Source organism: Ursus arctos, unplaced genomic scaffold, assembly GCF_023065955.2.
Source record: "Ursus arctos isolate Adak ecotype North America unplaced genomic scaffold, UrsArc2.0 scaffold_20, whole genome shotgun sequence".
NCBI lineage: Eukaryota > Metazoa > Chordata > Mammalia > Carnivora > Ursidae > Ursus > Ursus arctos.
In genome coordinates this window covers 12,439,618-12,466,932 of record NW_026622875.1, presented here as the reverse complement: position 1 = coordinate 12,466,932, position 27,315 = coordinate 12,439,618, and the positions used below count along the sequence as shown (strand labels likewise).

General features: G+C 35.7%; 1 long non-coding RNA gene across 2 annotated transcripts in view; it reads right to left on the bottom strand.

The window, feature by feature from the left end:
• Positions 1–27,315, bottom strand: part of LOC113254074 (uncharacterized) — an 88,925-nt gene that overhangs the window by 36,398 nt on the left and 25,212 nt on the right. The window contains exon 3 of one of the 2 annotated variants that reach the window (XR_003315638.4): positions 24,564–26,724. The exons of the other annotated variant lie outside the window; for it this stretch is intronic. This is a non-coding gene — a long non-coding RNA (uncharacterized LOC113254074). Of the gene's footprint in view, positions 1–24,563; positions 26,725–27,315 lie in introns of those variants that run through there. 2 annotated transcript variants of the gene reach the window in all.

Genomic DNA, 27,315 nt, shown 5'->3' with positions numbered 1-27,315 from the left:
TTTTTTCCTTCAAAATTATAATTTTATATGATTCAACCTAATGTATTCCTGATACTTCTCCTGGGAATAAGTGATTCCCTCACTAATATTTCTACAGCTCAGTAAGATTCTAGAGTATATTCTTGATTATAAAAGATAAAATACAATTACAGTATGAAAGATTATCATCTAAATTTTTGGAAGTGGTAGTATTTGTAAAGCATAGCGGAGTATTCTACCACCCACATACTTTATTAATTTTTGTTGTTTATTCGACAAGTATTATTGACCAGCTACTGTAATATGGTGTTTTTAAAATATAGGACCTAAAGTCAAAATTCATGGATTCCAACAGGGAACAGGGAAGACAACTGACTCATAGAATAGTATGAATGGAGTAAACTGATAACTTCGCCTTACAGAACCTAGCTCATAGCAACCACTCAGCAAAGGTGGGCAAAACAGGCACCCCCGTTATCACGGAGCTTACAGTCTAAAAAGGGAGACAGACACAAATTGTCACAACTGTCACAAATGTTGTAAAGGAGAAGTTACATGTTCTTATACAAGTGTGAGTAAGAATACTCTGTGGCCAGCAAGAAAAGCTTCCTTTGGAAATTGAGAATTAAGCTGAGGGCTGAAGGATAAACAGTAGTAAGTCAGGTGAAGGTTTGATGGAAAGTATTCAGGGCAAGAGAAAATCCATGCCCTATATTTTGAGAGACCATGACATCTTAGGGAACTCATATAAGGCCTGCAAGGCAGCAGTGCCAGACCTCTGCAGGTGAGGCGGAAGTGGAGGCCCAGCCACAGGGGTCTATTAAACCATGTAAATTCCTTTCAATAGAGGAGTGAAGTCATTGCCTAAATATGCTGCATAACAGAAACCTTATTCTTTTTAAAGTACTTGGTGTGACTTATTTGTTTTGTGGCATTTATTAAAAATAATATGATGTGTCTTGGTTTCCTGCAATAGTTACAGTTATTTCTAAATGAGGTATATGTGGACAGAGTATTTTCTTTAGTCCAGTTTCTCCACTTTAAATACATATACAATTTCCGAAGTTAGCTAAAATGTGAGGTGTGAGGGCACTGTCCTCTGAACTGCCAAGTGTTTCCAGGACTTCTGACACCAACTACAAGTTTGGGGGGATTCCTAAAATCACTGTCAGTTTTGATAATTCACTAGAGGGACTCATAGGACTCACTGAGAGCTAATGTACACATGGTTATGGCTTATTACAGGGAAAAAATAAATTAAAATTAGCCAATGATGCACAGAACAGAATCTGGGAAAATTTCAAATGTGAAGTTTTTGTTGTCTTCAGAATGCATTATGCTTCCAGCATTGATGTGTGACAATATGCATTCACTAGTGCCAACCAGAAAGCTCACCCAAGCTTTGGTGTCCACAGCTTTATAGGGACTTCATTAAGTGAACATGATGGATTTACTGCCCATGTGGTTGCACTCGGTTCTTAGTCCCCTACTTCCCAGAGGTTGGGTTGATACCATGTGGCCCAAGGGGACTACTATGTGTCACCTCAATAAAGCATAAAGTATCAGATGTGGTCCAGAAGAACAAAGATACTCCTATCATCTAAGAAATTCAAGGAGTTTAAAAGTTACCTCCCAGTGGCTGGGGATAAAGGCCAGATCTTTCCTTTGGCCAAATCACATGATTTGGCTACCCTCTGGCTTTGGCCAAGTCTGTCTTATAGCAAAACAATCATATTCATCTAGGCAACTATATTTAGTATAGCTTTTATATAGTAGACACAGCAATAGTGTCATATGAATGTGCTTCACATCTGGAGGAGCCACTGTGGGGGAAGGGATAGTTCTAAAGAAAAAACTAATCTATCCTATAAAGTCATCATATATATTACATTTATATTTTCGTTCCTTGATTTACCATTATATGTACCTTATGATAAACTCATGCAATGTTATTTAGCATAGAAATTAGTTGATGACTGGCTAAATTCAGTTCTTCCTTAGGCCAGTCATTTTCTATCAGTATTACACTTTGAGGAGGCTTTAACTCATTTTCCCAATTTGACTATCAATATCAACATTATAACCTTAACAAGGCCAGTGTATATCCTATCACACTCTGGCAGTAAATGTGACTAAAATATAAGAATCGAAACATACTGGCACACTACCAGAGTCCCACTCAGTCGTTAACAGTACAATCCATCATCAGATCGTATAACCAAAATGTCGTCCAGAGTGATGCCACTCAGGTTTGCAGGTTTCCCTTCAACCTTGTCAGGGTGCAAAAGCAGATGTGGTCTTCACCCTTTCAAGCATCTGGTATAAAATTGAGCTGTAGGACAATATCATCTCTTGTTCTGAGCCTTTCTCAAAGTAGTAACATAATATTTAATTTCCCCCACTATATGACCCATTTATTCCCTCCCACAGTCATCTACTGTTTTCCCCAGCAACATGAAATGCCTAGTATTACCCAAACGTTTTCACCTTTGGAAAAGACATGGGGTCTGCCCCCTGAGGAGGTCCAGATTGCCAGTAGTAATACTAGTCCAACAAGTATTTCCCTTCAGCATACTCCCATTATACAGGGTAGGATTACATGGCACATAGCTAGTGGGCTCTCAAACACTAAGCAACTCGTATGTTACATTTCCCACCAACCCCAATTATGCCAGACGGGGTGAAGGCACAATTCAACCTACCAGGCCCTTAGGAATTCTGACATGAAGATTTAAAGATATAGGTGTTTTGTTTAGGGATCATCCCTGTTTTTCTGGCACTAATAGTCACGGGCTTGGTCCTAGGCAACTGCATTAGGTAAGAAAAAATGTTGAGGTAATAGAAAAAAAGAAAACAGGGTAGTCATACCAGGTCCTCCCCCTGTGGGAAGAATTGCATAGTCATACCAGAATACTTCCCCGCTTCCTTATTCTCCATCCGATTACTCAGAAAACTGGGGGAATCTATCTAGTAGAGACCCCTCCTTGGCCTCTCTTATGTTGAATGTGAGAACACACTTATGAAGGTGCATAAGCTGATCCTTCTTGCTTTTATCTACCGCATTTTAAACAACAAATGTTCTAATTTCCCATTCTAATTCTCTGTCAAACCACTGCTCTGTGGATACTAGCTCTCTGCTCATTGTTAGACATAACATGCTACAAAGTGTGTTCCTTGGTCTGACAGAATGTGTTTGTCCAAATTGATGTCTCCCAAAATCACCCTCAGTTTCCATAATTTGCTAAAAGGACTCATAGAAATCTCTGGGAACTACTATACACACAGTTATGGTTTATTACAAGGAAATGATACATTAAAATCAGTCAAGTAAAAACACAGAGCAGAATCTGGGAAGGTTTCAAACACAAGACTTCCCTTGTCCTTAGGACACATTTTCCTCCTGGCATCAATATGTGACAGTATGTGTAGAGTACTGACAACCCAGGAAGCTCATCTGAACTTCAGTGCCCAGACTTTTTATTGGGGTTTCATTACTTGGGTCTGACTGGTTGAGTGCCCACATGGCTGCACTCAATCTCCAGCCCCGACTCATGAGTCACCATGATTAGCACAGACTCTCAGGTGTGGTCAGAGGGCTCCCCCAGTCATCTCACTGGCATAAACTGGAGGATGTGGCTCACAAGGCCTACCATGAATAACAAAGACACTCCTATCTCTGGGGGATTGTCCCAAGAATTTAGAGATTACCTCCCTGGAGCCAGGGATAAGGCTAGTCCCCTCTTTCCACAAGCCCAAATTCTTTACAACAAAATATATCATTTTGAAGCATAGAATTTCATTTTTAAAGTTGTACTTATATGAAATTTACAATTTTTTTAGCCCTCTGTGGAACATACGGGCAGTTTTCAAGTGGGTATATGACCTGCTGTGAGCTGACCATGAATTATCCGTTCTACCCTTCGCCCTTATTAACGGATAAGGAAATGGTGAAAATAAAATAGAAAACAAAGACACATAAAAAGAATCAATGAAGCTAAAATAAATTATTTCTTTGAGAAAACTATGGCAAGGTTGAAGAAGGAGAGGAAGACAGAGTGGGTGGTGAGGAGAGATGGGGGAGCTTAAAGAATTGCCATTTGAAATAGATGAAGGGCATAACAGACGCAAACATTTAAACAGAAAATACAGGGATATTATACACAATGTCTTGCCAATAAATTTGAATATTTACATGGTTGGTCAAATTCCTGGAAACCGAATCAAAAAGATAAACATCATAGTCCCATTACTATTAAAGTGTTTTGAGTTACTAGTGAAAAAACTTCTCACAAACCAAAAAAAAAAAGAGTGAAAGAAGTCCAGATATGGCTTTTCCAGTAAGCTCTATCACTCAAGAAAAATAACGACAACAACAAAAAAATTTCCATCTTACACACACTGCTCCAAAGTCTATATATAAAAAGAAGAAACATGTCACTAAAGGCAGCCCAGATTCAAAGAGATGGGGAATTAGACCCCACTTTACATGGAAGGAATAGCAAGGAATTTGTAGCTCATCTTGAATCTGCTGCAACGTGGTTTTCTAAAATATTGTAAAAAGGAGGAGTGTGTCAGAAACAACAAAGTAGAAGTGTACTTACATACGTTAGTAGTAATTTAAACCTATGGTAGAACTTAAAGCAGAGTATTCAAACAACTTAAGTAGAACTTAAAAGAGAGTATTCAAACAAACAAAATGGCTAGTGCTCTATGGATCATGGAGGATAAGGGGCCAAATGACATGTATAATAGAGGGATTAACTCTATCATAATACAGGTCTGACCTGCTTTGTATTCACATAAATTGATTCTTTCTGTGCTTTGTAAATGTAGCAATTTCTTTTTATGAAAAATGTATGTATTTCCACTTGAGTATGCTTTCTATATATGTCTTCTATACAGTGACAGATTTTTATCATCTGTTATAGACACTGTCTTGCAAATAGTAGGCATTTGGTATTTGCTGAAATTCATGAAAGCAAAGACAAGCATAAAAAAAGGTCTGAGAAGACGATGATCTGCTCTCTAATTTATAGGAAACAATTATGTCAAACAATTATAATGTTGAGGAATAACAATACCTGAGCTCCCCCAAGACCTCATTAAGGCTCTCTGCCAGCTTCTTTTGCTATTTCTGTAGCACTTGATCTCAGTGAATTTTTCCATAGCCTCTGTCTAATACACAAGTTTCATCTGCTATATTTAAATCAACATTGTAAAAAATTAGAAGAACCTTTTTGCCTCAAATTCTGTTTTTAGTTCATACTATGGTGTGTATGTGATTTTTGTTACCTCCGATATACGGGGACTCGATGGGTCGAAGCTCAGAGGGACAGAATTCTAATATGACATTTTTATCAATAACTGTAAAAGTCTTTTATCTATGAGCTTGACACATTCTTCCTTATCTTTGAAATATTACTTCAAGAGAATTTGGGGGGGTGGATTACAAGTATATATCTCAAATTTTATGGTACTTTTTTCCTTCCTACAAATTAAACTCTTACAATGTTCCTAACACTATGGTAGGCATTGAAGGTCCAACTGTAACTAGAAAATGTTGTCAGATAAAATACAGGATTTCCAGTTAAATTTGAATTTTAGATCAACAAGATACTTATAGTAAAAATTATTGTTTATCTTAGGTTTAAATATAACCAGGTATCCTGTAATCATTTTATTTTATGTTATTTATTTTGCATGCATGTTAAATATGACAGCCCTAGTAAAAATAAATATTGTTCCTGATCTGTTATCATTTGAAGTCCGGTGGGCAAGGCAGATCCTAATCAAACAATCTGGTAGATGAATGAAAAAATTAAATTGCGATAAGTTACCAAGGACAAGTACAGAGCTACAGAAGGAGAAAATAAACGTAGAGAAACCTGGCCAGGAAGGGGACATCAGGGAAGACTTGCAGTTAAAACTCGTTAAGTGGAAGTGACAATGGGCCTGACGTACTATGTGGAAGGAAACAGAGATATTCCCACAGTGTTACATTTAAATGGCAATTTTATATACAGGGGCATGTGTCTAACTTTAATGGTACAAGCAGTAGAAAGCCTGACTGCTCACCATGATGCAGAACACTTCAGAAACAAAGCCTTGTTTCAGGGGCTACCTAGCATGTCTGTCTTTTCCATTTGGCATCTGACTGATAATGAAGCCAGAGGCTGCGTGTTTTAGCGCTAGAGGTGCTAAGATGCTACAGGAGATTCCATTTCAATATTCAATTCCAAACACTATGGACATCTTCTGGGAACATGGAAGAAAAATTGCTTGTTCCACCAGGCCTCTGACCCTTGCTCCTACCAGAAGTGAGAGGGAACATGACTGGTGGGAAAGAGTCAAATCCATGATGCACTCACCAGAGAGTTGCCAGACAAGAGTGTTGCAAGTGAACACACCCTACAGCGCCTCTGGCAGGATTCAGGCTCTCAGACGTTCCCAGCTGCCCAGCTTGTGATTCCTCCCCCGTTTCCAGTTTCTCTATGCATGCGATGTAACAAATGGTCTTGTATAGTTTGTATTAATTATTCAGGTTTGAATATAATCTTTGTTCATCATCATCATCATAGTGAGAGTTGTCCTGTCTCAGGTTTATATATTTATTCCCATATGTTCAGGCTCCTTTAATTATCTTCTTTATGACATCTGCTAAATAAAAGGAGGAGTGACTTATACCAATTTTTATGGATGCGGAAACCTGAGCACACGCTCTCCAGATGAGTTGCCGGCGTCCTTTTTCTGACACAGCCCACAGCAGGATGGAGCACTGACCTAGTCTCCTAGGCTTGCCTGGCACTGTATCAAACTGGTTAGAAGTGCAAAGCAAAAAAATTGACTGAAAAAATAATTATGTTGAAAGATATTAATTTAAATAATATGAAATCACAAAATTTATGGAATATTAGTTAAAACTTATAAAAAATAAACTGACATATTTAACTGTCAGAAATGCCACCTGTTAAATTATAAAATGATTTGATTCCATGATTTTATTATTATGGCAAATAGCATTATTATTGATTATAGCATTTTAGATATCCAAAGTAGCATATGCTCTAAATTTCACTAATAAATTATGTATATTAGAAATCTGCAAATCTGGGAATATTTAAGCTTTTCTCTAAAAATATGAAGTATTTTTTAATTATAATATAGTGTATTCCTTCACAAAAACCTGTGCCTGTGGGAGAAAATTGAAGAAATCTGTGATTTTAATATCCCAACCTCTTTATATAGCACTTTGTTTTCTGAATAACAATATTTTTCATAATGATGTCTATATTTTACTTTATAAAATTTAATGTACATTGGACTCTAGGTGGATATAAATATCAAATGTATAAAAGATGTATGGGCTTTGTAGTCATATAATGCTAGATGTTTTTAAAAAGCAAAGGCTTTATTTACTAGGAAAATTTTAGAAACCAGAATACATATGTTTTTTTGAAAAGCCAGCTTTTGTTTATTCAACTAAAAGCTAGAGAATTCCTTTCTTATAACTAGAAGCTCGACTATTGAGATCCTGCCCTCATATACAGGTTTCTATCTTATTTCTGTAAAAAATGGACAGGCAAATTTCAGAAAAGAATGATTATTTCCAGATCAACATCAAAAATGATTTTACTTTTTTGGTTTTTTTTTTTTTCAAGTTGCATGTGTTCTTTGGTGCTGCCTTGGGTACTATAGAGCAGAAGGGACTCCAGATCCTCCTCAATCTCTCTGTGGTCAAGGCCACCCTACTTTTATCTGTACCAGGGAAGTTTTCAAATATAAAGTGTTCCCCTAAAAGCAGTGACATAGGGATTGCAGGGCAGGGCAAAGATTTATCTCCCAGATACATCATACCACCTATAAGGCTTTTTCTATCTGCTTATGAAATATGCCCACCAGATTTTGAAATTAATTACCTCAACCTTGAGGAGTCTTTTTATAGTGAACATACCTGTGACTAATAAGTGTTATAGGGGCACCTGAGTATCTCTGTTAGTTAAGCTTCCGGCTCTTGATTTCAGCTCAGGTCATGATCTCAAGGTCCCAATATCAAGAGCCCTGTGGCAGGCTCCCCACTAGGCATGGAGCCTACTTGGGATTCTCTCTCTCCCCCTCTGCCTCTGCCCTTCTCCCCCTCCTTCTGCTCACACTCTCCTGCTCACATGCTCTCTCTCTCTAAAAAAAAATAATAAAAATAAATAAATAAATAAATAAAAGAATATAGTGTTATATTTCAGATGGACTGGGATTTTAAAAAGAAAGAAAAATAATATTTTAGAATTACTACACACCATTTTTGCAGATTGTACCGAATGCTGTCGATATTAGCATGATGTGGAAGGTGAAGTGTATTTGAGCCCAAACTTTATGCCAGACTCCTGGGTGCCAGCTACTAAAGACGCAATTCCATTGAATCCTTACCACAGCCCTATAATGTTGGTATATTGGCTCCATTTTACTGATGAGAAATCTGAAAGAAGGATCTTCCGGAGCACCTGGGGGGCTCAGTTGGTTAAGCTTCTGCCTTCGGCTCGGGTTATGATCCCAGGGTCCTGAGATCGAGCCCTGCTGAGCCTGCTTCTCCCTCTCCCTCTGCCTGCTGCTCCCCCTGCTTGTGCTCTCTCCCTCTCTCTCCTCTGTCAAGTAAGTAAATAAAATCTTTGAAAGGAAGGAAGGAAGGAAGGAAGGAAGGAAGGAAGGAAGGAAGGAAGGAAGGAAAGTGATCTTCCAGCTAAGCCACAAAGAAGCCTTTATAGTGTTTTCCTATTACTCATAGGGCCTATCAGACAGAAATATGGAGGAGTATTAGTTGAGAAGAACAGTGAAAAGTCTTTGGAAGTAAAAGCGGACCTGATGGTAGCGTTTTGGGTTGAGGCATATAGAATGGATACTCAGATGATGGTGGTGGTCAAGAAAGGTACCCAAAGAGGCACCTGGGTGGTTCAGTCAGTTAAGTGTCTACGTCTGCCTTTGGTTCAGGTCATGATCCTGGTGTCCTGGCCATGTCACACTCCCTGCTCAATGGGGAGCCTGCTTCTCCCTCTGGCCCCTCCCCCCAGCTCCACCTCTCTCTCTCTAGCTCTCTCTTTCTCAAATAAATAAAATCTTCAAAAAAAATTTTTTATAAAGGTGCCCAAAGCAGAAAATTTTAAAGGAATTTGAGAAAACACACCCTACTCTCCTTCTCCCTTTACTCAATCCAAACCTACAATACATCCCAACCATTTTTGGATTAAAAAATCATTGGATGGTACCAAAGCCAAAATCCACCTACTTCCCAATTTTCTGTAGAGCCGGTGCTATTAGTGCTATTGAACTCTGACTTATGTGGACTTCATCACTGCTGGATTTCCCAAACCCTGCTAACGTTGTTGTTTTCATATGCTTTCTATTCCCATGTGTCTAAGGACTTGAAAAAATCCTCTTGTGGCTTGTCCTGTTGTTATTTGGTTTCTCACTGCTGTTGTTGCTTCATTTGAATATTTTCTCAAAGAGCCTTAGCAAAGTTGATTTTTTATTATGCTTCTTTTTGTGTTACTAAGAAGGAAAGATCACCTAAATCACATTTTAGTGCAGACTCACTGTTGACTCTTTATAATAATTACATTCTCAGCAATCAGCAGTAGTATCACATTTCAAGCACCTTGGAATTATTTCTCTTGTCATGATTCGGATACATTTTTCAGACTCTTATCTAAAATTAAACCACATTATGGCCTTGGAATTTGTCATAGCTAGCTCTACCTTTTCTCTTTCTATCATTTAAACCTACTGCAAAGAACTTACAGAGAGTGACTAGATTCTGAATAATTAGTTCTTTATAAGATTTACTGTCATGTGGGAAGAATAATATTTTAGATGTTCTTACTAATCCACAAGATGTTATTTCTAAATGGGATCACTGGAGTAGTAACGCTTACTGAGCTCCAATTTTGTTTTACCTGAAGGGAGTAAATTGTTCTTGCAATGTTTTAATCATCCATGACTTATGTCTCAGTTTTTCCTAAAGGTTATCATTATTAGCAATTACATTCAGAGGACCTAGGGGAGAAAATGGCTCTTAGCAGAACATCAGCTAACATTCAATAAGGATATTTTGAAATATTAATTCCTGCAATGGGGCAGAACCTATTGCAGCACTGCCCTGGTATCTGGAATAATTCTTTCCGCCAGTCCTGTTGGTCGCCAACAGTAGAGGCCTTCTCATACACAAACATCTGCTCAACTAGCTTAGTTTTGTTCTCCTTACTTCAACTCAAATGGATTTTGTAGGAATTTGCTGTGGTACACATCACCTCATAAACAGAGTATATCAACACCAAAGAATCTATGAGACATCTGAAATAGAATCTGTCAAGAAAGGTGCTTTGTAATTATGAAATATTATGATGTGCTGTATGCTATAAACATTTGAACACATTCTAAGGTTGTAAGATGTGCATTTCTTCTCTGTGTACAATACTACCATTCACACTGTAACAATAATCCTATAAATACTGATGTTTTATTCTATTGTATTGACTATTACCTTCCTCATGGGTATCTTCTCAGTCTGAGATAAAACCAAACTAACAAAATAGATATTTTCATTTCACATAAAATCATGGTTTTAAAGTGAATCAATCATAGAAAGGTATTATTTATAAGCCATCTGATATGTTCAGATTCATGGATCCCAAATTATAAAACTATCCATGAAAATAACACTCAGTAAATATTCTGTGGCTCAGTAAGAACTGACTTGAGTGTTTAAAGAATTAAAATAAAACAGTGCTCCATGTTATGTTTCTGTATCTGTTGGATTTAGTTTTTGCCAAAATTATCTGTCAGAGGCCATTCTTGTGTTTTCTTAGTTTAGTGACTCAGAGAAAGAAGGAGGTGAAAGTGCTGGGGGATGAAGACAGCATTATTGAGAAAGTTCAAAATCTAATGGATAGAAACCTAATGGTTTTTGTAAAATCAGGGTCACGGCCAATTTTTTTTTTCATTGTGAGAGAAAGAAATAACTTCAGTCAAGCTTTTTTGTATTGTATTCAAAATATTTCCATGATGTAGTTGGTTTTGGAGGAATTTTTTATTGTTTATTTTAATTTTTCATAGTTAATATGTTTGTTTGAACCTAGAATTACATGCTGAATCTCCACAATTGTAAAGCATGAGATTTGGAGAGCCATGTCAAGAGCAATCTGGTTCAGCAAATTTGCCTATTTGCTAATAGACTACCTAGATACTGTTCCAAGTGTGCAAATAGAAATCATTCTTAGCCTAAAAATTCCATCTTTATGTCATGTCATGCCAGAGGTGAACAAACTGCCAATTGTTAAAGAGATTGAAAACTTTTAGCTAAAAATAAGTATTACTCATTCCAGTGTAGAAAGATAAGCTTAGATATTGAAATTATAATGGGGGAACCTCAAAAACGCTCTAGTCAGCCCACTAAAACAGATCATCATTCCCAATTTCTCCATTCCTGTCATTGCTGTCGATATTTCCCTGGTTAGCCAGCCTCACAACAAAAAGGGTAAACTCTATACATTGCTCAGCTTTGGAAACAATCAGACACTTTTTTTTCCAGCTGTTTCCAAACTAACCCGATCTTTGTCACCTTTCTCATGGCATTTTAATAGGCTAATTGTATTCCCTGCATATATTCTTTTTCACCAAAGGGGAAAATACTGCTTGCTGATGCTACATCGATCTTTCCAAAAAAAAAAAAAAAAGATAGCCAATAGGTACGTACAGAAAGTACATGGTTCGAAATCCTAATAGAGTCCTCAGTCTAGTGTCTAATCCATGTTCTCTCTCCTAGCGTATCTGTCCGAGAGCCCTATGGTTGTGGTCACAACTGCTCAGGTTATAGCTGCTTACTCCTAGCTGCTTTTTCCTGCTCGTGTTCTTACCTGCTATGCCTTAGAATGTTCAGCTTCTCTCTATACACCTAAATTCCAAAATGCTAAGGCTCAATGCGGTTAAACTGCTCTGAGGCCTTCTTCGGAAATTTACCCTCAGTATCTTTTCTGTACCATCAGCATTTCCAGAACATTTTATGAAATGCCCAACCTCTATATACCTGTTTTCTATTAGCTTCCTGTATGTAAGTTAAATTAAGGATAGATTGATTCTTACATTTCTTTTCTTTCCCCACAAATCAGCTTTTTTTTTTTAAACTGCAGGTCATGACTCACTCGGTTTATAAAATCAATTTAGTTCATTGACAAGTCTCTTTAAAAAATGAAATAGATTAGAATAGAAAATACCAGGGAATGGTGCCCAAAGTAAGGAGGAGTATTGATTTGCAACTCTTGTTTCAGATAGATAGGCAGAGAGAGATAGCAATATAGACATTTGTTTTGCATCCTGATGTGAAATGTATTTTTTATTATGGATCATAGTCATAAAAGTTTTTTAAAATTTACCAAAATCGTGTTTATACTCAGTCATAGGTAGAGTTATTAATGCATTCAACATGTTGAGTATACCGGAAGTATTAAGAAAAATAACAAAATTGTCTCTCTTTGAGGATGTAGCATTCTCTTAAGAGAAACTGGTATGTACACAAACAATTTTAGTACGATGTACATGATTTCTAGATGCAGAGTACAGATAATTCCCTGGGAACATAGAGGAGGAGGTAATAGCACTTCCTTGAGAGCCTCTTGCTAACTCACATTCTTCATTCTTCCAGCAAGAAATCAGCATGCTAAATTTTAATTAAAATATTTGTAAAATGTTAGTCCATTTTCTTCTCTTCTTTTAATGCTATATGGTTATTAGCAAGTAATGGAGTTATACTATAAAATTCTGTGTGGTGAGGTTGTAAAAATAATAAATTTCTCTTCAACAGTCTTGAACTATTTTCAAGAATTGATACTTGGGTGCATACTGCAGAAAAGCTATTACCTATTTAGAGGAAGAAATTGTTGGAAAAGCTTGACCTCCATAAAGTTTTCCTTTATATGAAATGAGAAAACTTGCTCACAGTAAATCACCTGTCTTAATCTTTTCTCATGTTCTTAAAATATTATGCAAACATATTGCAACATAATATAAAAATTTTAAGAGTAGTGTATACATAAAACTTCATATTGGTAAATACTGATGACTAAAAACATATTAAGGAGTCAGAAATATTTGGTAAATACAGTAGATTTAAAATAATAGATCCTGGTACTATTAATTTCTCTTTTCCTGAAATGCAAGGTACTTTGGGTTGATTAGATATACAGTTGACCCTTGAGTAATGTGGGGGTTACAGGCATCAACCACGCACACTGTTAAAAATCTGAGTATAACTTTTGATTCCCCAAACACTTTACTCAAAGCCTATTGTTGACTGGGAGTATTACCAAAAACATAAAAAGTTGATTAACACATACTTTGTATGCTAAATGTATTGTACACTGTAGTCTTACAGTAAAGTAGGCTAGAGGAAAATATTATTAAGAAAATCATAAGGAAAATACATTGATTGTGGCATACTTAATAAAAAAAAAACACACAAAAATCGGCATTTATGTGGACCTGTACTGTTTGAACCCCTGTTGTTCAAGGGTCAACTGTACATTTACAACCAAATGAAGAAATATTTTTATAAGAGGACTTAAAAAACACTTGGGGGTCTCTTTGACATAGCAAAAATTAGACTTGCAGTTGGATTAAAAAGGAAAACAGCAGTTACATTCTGCATATGTAACCAAAATATGCTACCAATTTTTAGAGTGCTTTCTTGAAACCTCATTAAACAAACCCTGAATGTATAACCTATCTGTTCCCTTGGATTCTTAGCACATGCTTTTTGAGTAAGTGGTATTATTCTTTCTCCAGGTCTAATTAATTTCTGTCAACATTTTTCATCTGGGGTCCATTAGAAGTTTTTAAATGTTCTGATTCCTGTGCCTAATTTTAAAATTAAGGAGCTTCTCTGGACAGTTAAATATATATGTGCACTGTCCTTCCTTATATTATTGCATTAACTAGAGCTTGTTTTCTATGTTGTACAACACAAAGCTTTTTGTGCAACACATTTCCTACGGCTAAATCATACGGTCATGTTGTAGGGAACTGTTTGCTTTGTTTTGAGGAATCAAGGTCCAGAATTCAAACCTCTGAAATTTATTTCCGTATTAGGAGGTTGATTGAATGACTTTATAAAAAGAATTATCTATTTAAATTTCTGAAACAGCTTAAAATTTATCAAATTTTTAATATATTACTTTGTATTAATAATAAGTACAAAATCTAGTAATGAAATCTCTAAGTCACTAGTTTTTCTAGTGAAACAGTTTAGTTTTATTTGCTAAGAAGTCCTGAGTTTTTCATAATGAATATTATGTGTGTGTGTGTAATGTGCTACAAATCTATGAGAATTTTTATCTGATCTACATAAACTGGTATTATATATGGAAAATATCTACTTATTTCCTTGAGAATTTTCCCTTGGAGTTCATGTAGCATTTTTAAATATAATCAATTTGCCTTAATTTTTCACCCTTTCTGATATATGTTATATGTAGATATAGATACAGATATAGATGTTGATATATAGATATATGTTGTATATATACAACTGTTTGGGCTTTACACTTTCAAAGCCTTATCCCCTACACTAATACATCTGATTCTTCTAATAATCAGATAAAAGAACTCAAAATAGTGTGAACAATTTTTGTTGCCAATTTACAGACGGGAAAACTGAGGTCTAAATAGGTGAAGATATTTCTTTAAGAACTAGGTAGTGAGAGGTGGAAGTAGGATATAAAACCATATCTTCTTACTCCAAATTTCATGTTTTGAATATAATCTGAAAATATAAAACAGCAGAAACTAAGTTGTATTAGTCAGGGGTCTCCAGAGAAACAGAACCAATGGGGGATACATAGATCTATACAAAAGGAGATTTATTCTAGGTTTTTGTTCATGTGGCTATAGAGACCTAGGAGTTCCATGATCTGCCATTTGCAAACTGGAAAACCGGTGGTATAATTTAGTTCTTGTCTGAAGGCCTGAGAATAGAGGAGGCCGATGATATAAGACCCAGTAGAAGACTGAAGACCCAAGAACCAGGAACGCCAATGTTCAAAGGCAGAAGATGGATGTTTCAGCTCAGAAAGAGAAACTTTACCCTTCCTCAGCCTTTTTGTTCTATTCAGGCCCTGAAAGATTGGATGATGCCCACCCACATTGGTGACAGTGATCTTCTTTACTCAGTCTACTGATTTAAATGCTTATCTTTTCATGAGACGCCCTCCCAGACACACCCAGAAATAATGTTAACCAGGTATATTGGCATCGCTTAGCCCAGACAAGTTGACACATAAAATTAACCATCACACCAGTATTCTTAGAATTGTTCATGATTGCTAACAATATGCTGAAATTCACTTTTTGAAAACTCCATAAAGCTCTGTTTCTGCCCCAGATAGCTAAACCCTCCCTACTCTCCCTACCTAGGCTGTGTTTCTCTTTCCTGAATCCTATTTCAGTAGAGTTTGGGAACTTAGTGTTCCTCTATCCTGAATCCTATTTCAGTAGAGTTTGGGAACTCGCAGTATTAAAAACTGCAAAACTCAGTGTTAAGTTAAAACCTAGGGAGGGAAATCTTGTTAGGGAATGGATTTTCTAGAATTGGAAGGTCTTCTATTGCTAGGTAATAGGCCTGGTGCTTTCTATATGGTAAATCCCCTACTACATATAACAATCTATGCCTTGGGCATTTGCAGTTGCCATTCAGGATGAAGAAACTGAGATACAGAAAAGTTAAACCCATTGCTGCCAAAATTCCCTTAACATGCAGGTGGGAACCTGGAATTCAACCCAACATCTATGGAGCCTGAAGGATGTTTCCACTATGCCATTTTCTAGAAAAATGTTTGCAAGAGTGCTTGTTCAGAGACGTGGGTTTTCTGAAGAAAGTTGTATTGTTAAGTTGTTGTTTTGTTGACCTTCATTCAAAAGTATAGGAACATGTAGTGTTTTTTAAGCAGAGAGTTTATAATAGCTATTATCTTCACTTACCTAAATAGAAGACCTGACAATTACAATGAGCTTAAAACTTCCTTACTCAGATCATAGGAAAGGATTTGCTCCAAGAAGCTGTGCAGACTGTGGTTATCAGAGAGGACTTCATTGAAATCAAAAGCAATTTTTATGACAACTGTCAAAGAAAATCAAAGTAAAGCTGCATTACATGATGTTGGCTTATAGATTAGCTATACTCCATAGATGACATATTTAATTCATGACAGTTTTTGCAACCCCAGCAATAAAAAGAGAGCTTGCAAAGTATGAACTGCTAGGTAAAGAAAATCAAGGAAATCAAAAGGCAGAGTGGGAAATGCTAGCTAAAAATTTAAATAGTTATCTGTCCCTATTCAGAATTTCACGTAAATTCACCTAAATAATATAATTTCTAATGCCCACACTAATAGTTCATAATTCATTTCTTAAATATGTGACTACTAGGGTGCCTGGGTATCCCAGTCCATTAAGCGTCTGCCTTCGGCTCAGGTCAAAATCTCAGGTCATGATCTTAGGATCCTGGAATCGAGCCCCAAGTCAGGCTCCCTGCTCAGTGGCGAGTCTGCTTCTCCCTCTCCCTCTTGCCCCTCACTGCCACTCACCCCTGCTGCTCATGCTTTCTCTCTCTATCTCCATCTCTCTCAAGTAAATAAATAAAATCTTTAAAAAAAATAAATAATGTGATTGCTTCATCAATCTAATAACATTCTTTGATTCATATTTATTTGTTTGTTTTAACACACGATATTTCAGTCAGATACCTTGATTCTAAAACAATGCAGATACTTTAGAAATAGACTAGTGTGAGGTCTGTAACCAGTAGTGTTAACAGCATAAATCAATTTTCCCAAGTTTACAGAAAAATATATACAAGTAAATATCATCTTAAGAAAATCAAATATATACATGTTCAATTTACAAAATGGACAAATTATGCTTTATTTTCATTGTATAAACATCTGTTGCATTCCTTCTGATATAGCTAAAACAGATTTCAGGTTATCAAGAAAGCAGGAATATTTGCAGTCAAATTTCCAAGGTCCTAGTGAGTGTTAAATTTGAAGAACATTTATACTTGACTATTCATTTTTCAAATTGCTTTAAAAGAATTCCCCTTAATCCCCCTCTCCCAAAAAGTCATCCCCCAGCCTAAATTTCTAAGTAAACTTGAAAGGTATTTTTGTATATGCAGCATTAAAATGTATACTGATTCTTCCAACTTAAAGTATCAGAGAAAATATTTTCTTCCACAGAGTGACTGGCTGGAAAAACAAGTTAGAGGAAAAGGAAAGAAAGAAAGAAAAGAAAGAAAGAAAGAAAGAAAGAAAGAAAGAAAGAAAGAAAGAAAGAAAGAAAGAAAGAAAGAAGGAAAGAAAGAAAGAAAGAAAGAAAGAAAGAAAGAAAGAAAGAAAGAGAAAGAAAGAAGGAAAGAAAAAGAAGGAAGGAAGGAAGGAAGGAAGGAAGGAAGGAAGGAAGGAAGGAAGGAAGGAAGGGGAAAAAAGAAAACAGGCAGATTGAGTACCAATTTTCAGAATGCTTGGAACTTTTTTACAGGACCCTAGAGGAATTTCTCTGGGTCGGGCTGCTCCTCTCTTTCAGTTAATTCCCTGGGAATGATGAGTCTTCTTTTTTCTGTAATGTGGAAATATTAACCCTTCTAACAGTATGCTCTTAAGTAATAAACCTATACTGACTCTTTGTGTTTTGTGATTAACCTTTATTTTTCAAATGGCTAAAGGGTTTGAATAAATCTTTGAAATAAAGTAGTTTCAATCAAACATTTTAATCTGCTGACAGATGGGAACTAAAAATAACTCTAGCATAAAAGTTTCAGTGGAAAAGCCAAATAAAGAGTCAAATTCACCAACCACTTGAGAATCCCCCAAAAGGCAATGCATATCTTATAAAGGGTATAATCATAATGTTAAAACAACTGCCATAAACTGAGGAAAGAGTACAAATATTTTAGTGATAAAACTACCAAAACATGTTTCCCATCTTCAGGTTTACATGTAAATGAAATATGATTATGATGTTTTAGTGTAAAATATCAAAAGGAGTGTGCTATGTAGACAAAAAAATTATCTTTATATTTTTGTAAAAAATTATGGGATTAACAATTTCAAAAATAATACTAGGACAATCAGCCCAAAGTTTGTAATAAAAAAAAAATTAGATTTCTGCCCCACACAATCCATATAAAAAAATTCCAAGTAGATAAAAGAGCTAAATGTTAAACTCAAATAAAAACCACAAACTAGGGGTGCCTGGGTGGCGCAGTCGTTAAGCGTCCACCTTTGGCTCAGGGCATGATCCCGGGGTTCTGGGATCGAGCCCCACATCAGGCTCTTCCACTATGAGCCTGCTTCTTCCTCTCCCACTCCCCCTGCTTGTGTTCCTTCTCTCACTGGCTGTCTCTATCTCTTCAAATAAATAAAAATAAAAGCTTTAAAAAAAACCCCACAAACTAACAACTATAAAGGTAAAATGAACTATAAGCATATATATATCTATAACTATGACTTTCGGAAAAGATCTTCCTACGAAAAACGTAAATGTCAAAAATCATTGTAAAAATATTCAATATTTGTTTTGAAAAAGATTCCTTAAGCACAGTTAAGACAAATGATAAATTGAGCAGCAACGTATAAAGCAAATATAAAAATGATTAATATCCAGAATATATAAAGAGCCCCTACAGATAAATACGAAAGGATAACCAAATAGAAAAATGAATAAAAGAAAAAAATACAAATGACCAATAAATGTATAAAAAGATGTTTTACCTCCCTGATAATAAGGGAGATTTAAAAATAATGTTAGGGCCACCTGGGTGGCTCAGTCAGTTGGGCATCTGCTTTTGGCTCAGGTCATGATCCCAGAGCTCTGGAATCGAGCTCCAGGTTGGGCTCCCTGCTCAACGGGGAGTCTGCTTCTCCCTCTCCCTCTGCCCCTCTTCCAGTTGTGCTCTCTCACTCTCTCTCTCACACTCTTTCTCTCTCAAATAAATAAATAAAATCTTTAATAAAAAATAATGTTATATTTTTTTTGTCCCATTAGATTAGCAAAATACTTATGAGATTGTTAATTCCCAGCACTGGTGAGAAAATGGACACATATAAATTGTTGGTGGGAGTGTCATTTGATAATGCCTTTTAGAAGGCAATTTAACTAGCACATTCTCATTTAAACTATTAATAACAGCAGGACTTCCAGTAGCTATGATCCTAGGAATCCTAAAAATCTAGTTTCTAAAGATATTATCTCTCAAATGCAAAAAAGTATATGTGTTAGGAGCTTAAGTATGGTATTACTTATAATAGGGAGCAAAATATTGAGATAACTTAGATTGTGGGTTCTAGAGTCAGATAGCTTATGGTCCAGTCAGGTTGCTTTATGTACTAACTAGGTAACTTTTTATTTGACTTCTTAATTTATATATTTGTAAAATATTTCAAACTTATTATAAGGATTAAATAAGATTATACAAGTAAAGAGCTTAGAACTCAGAAGGGAGGATATCCATTATTTACTAGGCTCTCTGCCCTTAGTATCAGAATCTTGGTTTTGATAGGGGCAGCAATGTACTCAATTAAAAAAAAAAAAACATATTTCTTAGATGCAAGCCTTCCTTGCATCTAAGGATAACCAAGTGACACACTTCTAATTAATGCAATGTAAGAAAAAAAAAAATCACTGAGTATGTGATCCTAGGGTGCCATAACAAAATATTACAGAGTTGGTGGCTTAAACAACAGAAATTTATTTTTTCACAATTATGGAGGCTAGAAGTCTGAGACCAAAATGTCTGCTGAGTTAGTCTCTTCCAAAGCCTGTTTCATTGGCTTGTAGATTGCTACCTTCTCCTTCTATCAATCACATGGTCTTCCCTCTGTGTGTGTCTATCTTAGTCTCCTCTTCATAAAAGGACATGACTCATATAAAAATAAATAAAATGACCTCATTTTAACTTAATTACCTTTTTAAGACCCTATCTCCAAATACAGTCACATTCTGAGATACTGGGAGTTAGGAATCCAAAATATGAATTTGTAGGGGAAAGCACAGTTCAGCCAACAACAGCAGGGTTTTCAGGAAAGCACCTTACAGGGGCACAGGCCCTATTTTCATGTTATATTTCTTCTTTGTTCAGGCAGGGATGCGGATGAGAGGTCTGAAGCTGGAACAGCCTTTTTGTGACCCCAAAGGAAAAGGTAAGAGATCTCAGAATCTTTGACCCTGACATATTCAAACTACAAGAACATCATCAACTTACCCTCCCTCTAAGCATCTTGGTAAGTGTATACTGGAGGTAAAGCAGGGGGAGGGATTTAGAACTTAACTTGTTATTCAAAGTTTCTGTTACATGTAGCTGAACCCAAATATACAGTGAGGTGAGTAGTGTTTAATAAATTCTAATTCCCAATAATTATAATTAAAAGGCTTTTTATTTTTTTAAGAAACCTGAATGTTCATCAATAGAGAGTGTTTTAAAAAATAAGGTAATCACAAACTGATGCAGCCACTCTGGAAAACAGTATTCCCCAAAAAGTTAAAAATGGAACTACCCTACAACCCAGCAAATTGCATTACTAGGAATTTACCCAAAGGATACAAAAATACAGATTCAAAGGGGTACATGCACCCTGATGCTTAGGGCAGCATTATCAACATTAGCCAAACTATGAAAAGAGCCGAAATGTCCATCGACTGATGAATGGATAAAGAAGATGTTGTATATCTATAGTGGAATATTATTCAGCCATCAAAAAGAATGAAATCTTGCCATTTGCAATGACGTGGATATAACTACTGGGTATTATGCTAAGCGAGTCAGTCAGAGAAAGACAAATACCATATGATTTCACTCATATGTGGAATTTAAGAAACAAAACAGATGAACATATGGGAAGGGAAAAAAGAGAGAGAGAGGGAGGGAAACAAACCATAAGAGACTCTTAACATTAGAGAACAGACTGAGGGTTGATGGAGGGAGGTTGGTGGGGAATGGCCTGAAAGGGGGCTGGGTATTAAGGAGGGTACTTGTTATTATGAGCACTGGGTGTTATATGTAAGTGATGAATCACTAAATTCTACTGCTAAAACTGATGTTACACTATATACTAACAAAAATTTAAATAAAAATTGAAAAAATAAAAAATAAAAATAAGGTAATCCACATTAAAGAAAAATATGAGGAAGATCTATAGTAAATAACGAAGTTTTCTAAGATCTATTATGAAGTGAAAAAGTGAAGTTGCAGAAAAAAAGATGCATTTATTTTAAAATGACACATTGAGTAAATAGATATAAATGCATTGAAGTTTTGTAGGGATATAGGACTGACTGTTTAAACCTTTAATAACAAATATATGTTAATGCTTTATAAATATAATAAACAGGGAAATTATTTTCTAAAAATAATCAAATTACTACTTTTTCTGTGCAATTCTGTACTTGCAGAAAGTGCTTCAATTAAAATTTTTGAATTACAAAACTCAAACCATATCTTAAATCACAGATTTTACTACAAACACCTAAAGCTTCGATTTTGTTGGGGAAGATGGTACAGACCACTTTATAATTATTTTAGGAGCTATGTGTATTATTCTTTTAAGAACAGATTCATAACTTAAACTGGATTTCTGTGAAGGGACATGTCGACTTTCTAGAGAGCTCAATAAATTATAAATGTTGCATTAAAATTATATTTAAAGAGAATTCCACTTGCATCACAATAGTTTGAGGGGCATTGTGGACCCACTCTCCAGTAAATGGAAAATTGGAAAACTGGAAAAAAATATTTTAAAAGAAATAACCATTTAATATCTATGGAAATGGTCCTGAGGGCATAGAGCAAATGAAGAAACACTTATTCAAGAAAATCTACTAAAACTCATTAAGAACAGTGAAAATCTGAGCTATTTGAACCAAGATGAGTTCCCTTCTCCCTCCCCCAGATCAGTGAAACAGAAATGCCACTCCAGACTAGTGCATCTGAGTACAGACACCCTTCCTTCTCCCCGGATTCCAGTTATAATGCCCTCTAAGTAACAGCAGCAAGATTTCAGCATTTTACATACTATTTTCAAAACCCCAATGATGTTTGTTTTTCGTTTTTTTTTGTTTTGTTTTGTTTTTTTTGCAAAATGGACAAGCCCATGCTAAAATTCATATGGAATTTCAAGAGACCCAAGATAGTAATTATATTTTTTTAAAGAGAACCAATTTGAAGGACTCACACTTCCTGATTTCAAAATTTACTACAAAGCTACAGTAATCAAAGCTGAGTCGTTTTGGCATAAGAATATACAAATAAGCCAATAGAATAGAATTAAGAACAGAAAATAAACTCAGTGGTCTATAAATCTATGGTCAATTGATTTTTGACAAGAATGAAAAGACCATTCAATGGGGGAAAGAACAGTCTCTTGAACAAAGTGTTCTGCAAAACTGTATATCAACATGCCAAAGAATGACATTGGACCTTTATCATGTACCATATACAAAAATTAACTGGAAATGAATCAAAGACCTGGATTTAAAATCTGTAGCTATAGAACTCTTCAAAGAACATATAGAAGCACATACGCATGACCTTGGATTTGGCAATGGAATCTTAAATATGACATCAAAAGCATAGGCAACAAAAGAAAAAACAGGCTGGACTTGATTAAAATTTACAACTTTGGTTCATTGAAGGACGCTATGGAGAGAATGAAAAGACAGTTCATTCAACAAATGGTGCAAAACCAGCCGGGCATGGACATGAAAACAAAGTCTGTATACAGACTTTACACCCTTCACAAAAATTAACTCAAAACAACACAGATCTAAATATAAAATGCAAAACTATAAAACTCTGAAAAGATAACATAAGAGAAAATCCATATGACCTTGGGTATGTCAATGACATTTTAGATATACACCAAAGTACTATTCATGAGAGAAATAATTGACAAGCCGGACTTCATTAAAATGAAAACCTTCTGCTCTGTGAATGACAATGTCAAGTGAATGTGAAGATAAGCCACAGACTGGGAGAGAATATTTACAACAGATACATCTGATAGAGGACCCTTATCCAAACTACACAAATAAAACTTTAAACTCAAACAAAAGAAAACAAATAACCCAATTTAAAAATAGGCAAAAAAATCTGAACACACATATGACCAAAGAAGATATACAGATGGAAATAAGCATATGAAAATATGCTCAGCATTATTTATCATTAAGGAATTAAAAATTAAAACAACAATTAGACATCATTACAAACTTACTAGACTGGCAAAAATTCAAAACACCAACAACAGTTTGTGAGGATGTGGAGCACCAGGAATTCTCATTCACTGCTGGTGAGAATGCAAAATGGTACTGCTACTTCAGAAACTACTTTGGCAGTTTTTTGCAAAGCTAAACATAGGCTTGCCATAAGATCCAGCAATTGCACTCCTACGTATTTACCCAAATGAATTGAAAACTTATGATCATACAAAAACATACATACAAATGTTTAGAAGGCCTTTATTTATGCTCATCAAAGACAGAGCACAACCACGATTTCCTTCAATAGGTGACAGGATAAACAAACTTGGTATACAATTAAATGGAATAGTATTCAGCAACGAAAAGAAATGAGCTGTCAAGTCATGAAAAGACATGGAGGAAACTTCAATGCATATTGCAAAATAAAAGAAGCCAGTCTGAAAAGGCTACTTATTGTATGCTTCCACAAGTGTATGACAGTTTGGAAAAGGTAAAACCGTAGTGCTGGTTAACAGATCAGTGGTTACCAGTGGTTACCAGGGGTTTGGTGGGTGGCAAAGGAGGGCTGGTTGATAGGTAAAACACAGGGGGATTTTTAGGGCAGTAAAGCTACTTTGTATGATACCATAATGGTGAGTACAAGATGTTAAGCATTTGCCAAAATCCACTGACTTTTATAGCACAAAGAATAAATCTTAATGCATGCAATTTTTAAGGAATCATTTCGGAGTTTGGAGGATCCCAGAATGGAATGCAGAAAGTGGCAAAAGAATTTAAATGTATTACAAATCCCACTTGGGGGAGATTATATAAAATATCTGACCAATAATCTGCAAAACTGTCAAGGTCATCTAAAACAAGAGAAGTCTAAGAAACTGTTAAAACCAAGAGCTGTCTAAGGAGACATGACTATTAAATTTAATGTGGTATCCTGGATGGGATCCTAGAACAGAAAAAGGAAATTAGGACACAGTTATGAAAAGAAAAGACAAACCACAAACTGGGAGAAAATATTTGCAAAACACATCTCTGAAAAAGAATTTGTATCCAGGGGCGCCTGGCTGGCTCAGTCAGTGGAGCATGCAACTCTTGATCTCAGGGTCATGAGTTCAAGCCCCATGTTGGGTGTAGAGGTTACTTATTAAAAAAAAAAAAAAGAAGAACTTATATCTAAAACGTACAAATAACTCCTAAAACTTAACAACAACTACAAACAAGAGCCAAATTTAAAAATTGGGTGTGGGGAACATTAAAACCCTTTATACTATCCTTGAAATAATTCTATAAATCTCAAACAATTTTAAAATAATAGTTTATTTTTACAAAATCCTTCATAGTTTCATATCCACTTAAAAACAATCCAAATATAAGATTTTATCTCATCTTTGCATAGACAAGTTGGGACAAAGCAGTGAAGTTCATTTATGCTGCATTATTCCTGAAGAATGAGTGATAGGCTCTTGCTTGTTTTATTTTTCCCTAAAGCCAAGGTGTGTGTGTATGCTTTGGGGGCAGGGAGGGGACAGCGGAGGGGATAATGTGAAACATTTCTTCCATTTTATGATGCTCTTTTTTTTTCACTTTTTAAATTTCTAAAGCCAGGATGTAGTCTACAATTGATGGGAACATTTAATATGGTAGAGTTTTGTTTAGTTTGCTTAGGTTTCTTTCCTGTATGGCTATTATTAAATCAGTTGTGCATCTTACAATCTATGGTATTTTATAATTGAAGAAAGATGGCATACGAACTCCATACAATGTAGAGAACAATAATGTCCTTCCCAAAAGAATCTTTCAGTTCCCGTTTCAGTTCATGTGACAAGCTAACTCTTCCCCGAGGAGGAAGTTTCATTTGTTTATTTTTATATTCACAATTGTACTTTGTGAGTTCATAGGTCAAGCTTTACTGAACAGTAAAGTAAAACAGTTAAAAAGCTGAAATGCTATTTTACATATATACAGTCAAGGTCTTCTAACTGTCACCAGCCAAGTTAAAAAATACCCCCAAGCTGGTGGTAGCTGAATGTTATGTACTTTTTTGCTTCATCTCATGCCTCTAGAGAATAGAGTGTGATAGTTGGGTAATACCAATACTGAAACCTGTCCCAAACCTCAGCAAAAGTGCAAAATAGATTAAATTTGCATTTGTTGCTAGGCATACTCTCTTACAGATGGATGTTATCATCCATCCTCTCCTCTTTAAAGCCCTCAGCTGTCCAGAGTGGCTCCTTGAAGTGGGGAGCCATCTACTCTCTTCACAGAGAGATTATAATCTTCAAATTCTTTTCCTGACTTTTCCCATCTGTAGTTCTCTTTTTTTTTAGAGACTCCTCTGTACTTTCAGATATTCCAGATATGATCATTGACAATATGTTAGTACTAATATATTAATACAGGGGTCAGCAAACTCCTGCCTTGGGCCAAATAAACTCCTGCTTGTTTTTGTAAAGTTTCATTGGATTGCAGCCACACCCATTTGTTTAGTATTTAGTCCTGTCTTTGGCTGCTTTTGCTCTATGATAAGAGAGTGACAGAGACCACGTAGTCCACAAAGTCTAAAATATTGACTATCTGGCCCTTTACATAAAAAGTTTGCTGACCTGTGTTTTGATCTGTCCTTTGTGTTGGGACATAGGCATAATTTAGGTGGTAATTGATTTGAAAGGGTCCTACTGTGTGACAGGTATATATTCCTCCTCACTTTTATTTTACAAAGGCATTTTAGAAACAACGCATGAAGCAAAAGTTGTGATAATAGTTTTGAGAGCAAACTTATAAAATGCAGAATGCTGAAAGCACAGGTATTTCAGCAAGCTATCTGACAAATAGATCATGTTATACCTATAATTGAGTGTGACAAATATTGGCTAACATACAGCAAAATTAGGTGAATTGCATAAACATTATTTTCTAAATAGTTCATGTGAACCCAGCCAATGATCTGGTGGTGTACTTTAGAACCCCATCTTATTAATTAAATAGTTTTACTAAAGACTACTACTGTAATGACTTTTTCAGATGCTGATCAAACCTGTAAATGAAAAATTAGAGAGTAGTAGATAGTACATTGGCTGAAAAAATAGCGATCTTAAAAGCTTGAAACAAGGGGCTAACTATGCCTAGATGTCATCCAACAGGAATTTAATCAAAAGTCCTAACTGTGGTATACAAAACCCATTTGTACAGCTATAAAGTAGGAGTTTCACGGCTTGGTAGCCTGGGTAGGAAATGTGTTAGGATTTAGCGGACAGTAAATTCAGTATGATTCTGCTTTGCATAGCAATCGCCAAGAAAATTTAATTATATTATTATGTATTAATCAGAAAACATGTCTAGAAGGTGGGTGGATATAGGCATACAATTTCCAGATAGTGTGCTGTGTTGTGTTAAACGTTGAACTTTCAGAGAAAACTTTCACAAATTGGAGCCTGTCGAAAGGAGACCAGCCAGGTGAGGAGCCTGAAATTAAGTAAAAAAATAAAAGCAGTAAGAAAGGGACCATAGATAGTCCCTGACTTAAGGTGGTTAGACTTAACAATTTTTTTTTAACTGTGTGATGGTGCAAAAGCAATACACATTCAGTAGAAACTGTGCTTAGATTTTTTGAATTTGGATCTTTTCCTGGGCTAGTGATGTTCAGTAGGATTCTCTCTCATGATACTGGGCAGTGAGCCACAGGTCCCAGTCAGCCCCACCGTCAGGAGGGTGGTAACTTACAACAATTCTCTACCCATATGACCATCCTGTTTTTCACTTCAGTGCAGTATTCAATAAATTACATAAGACATTCAACACTTAATTATAAAATAGGCTTTGTATTAGATGATTTTGCCTGGCTGTAGGCTAATGTAAGTGTTCTGAACTCATTTAAGTTTGGTGAGGCTAGATATCGATAGATATGGTATATTAAGTGCATTTTTGACAGGATATTTTCCATTTACACGGGTTTATCAGACATAACCCCATCATAAATTGAGGAAGATCTGTATTTAATCTGGTGTATTCAAATGTTTTAAGGGATGACCTGAAGTTTTAACCTTGGCTGTAGCA